We start from the raw sequence: 305 nt of genomic DNA on the forward strand, positions 1-305 counted from the left end.
GTGGCGTGATGAACGGCTCCTCCGGCGTGGCGAGATGAAGGGATCCAAGAAGACATGGGCGGCAAGATGAACAGCTCTTCCGGGGCAGAAGGACGACGGGCTCCTCTAGCAAAGCGTGAAGGGCTCCTCCAGGGTGGCACACTGAACAGCTCCAAAAAGAAGTGGGTGGTGCAATGAAGACCTACCTCCACAAGGGCGGTACAACGATGGGCTCCTCCGGCACGATGAAGACCTCCACCGGGGTGGAACGACGACAGGCTGCTCTGGGGCACCACGACGACAGGCTCCAAGAAGATCTGGGCAGC

The sequence above is a fragment of the Fulmarus glacialis genome, unplaced genomic scaffold (genome assembly GCF_000690835.1).
Source record: "Fulmarus glacialis isolate BGI_N327 unplaced genomic scaffold, ASM69083v1 scaffold7155, whole genome shotgun sequence".
NCBI lineage: Eukaryota > Metazoa > Chordata > Aves > Procellariiformes > Procellariidae > Fulmarus > Fulmarus glacialis.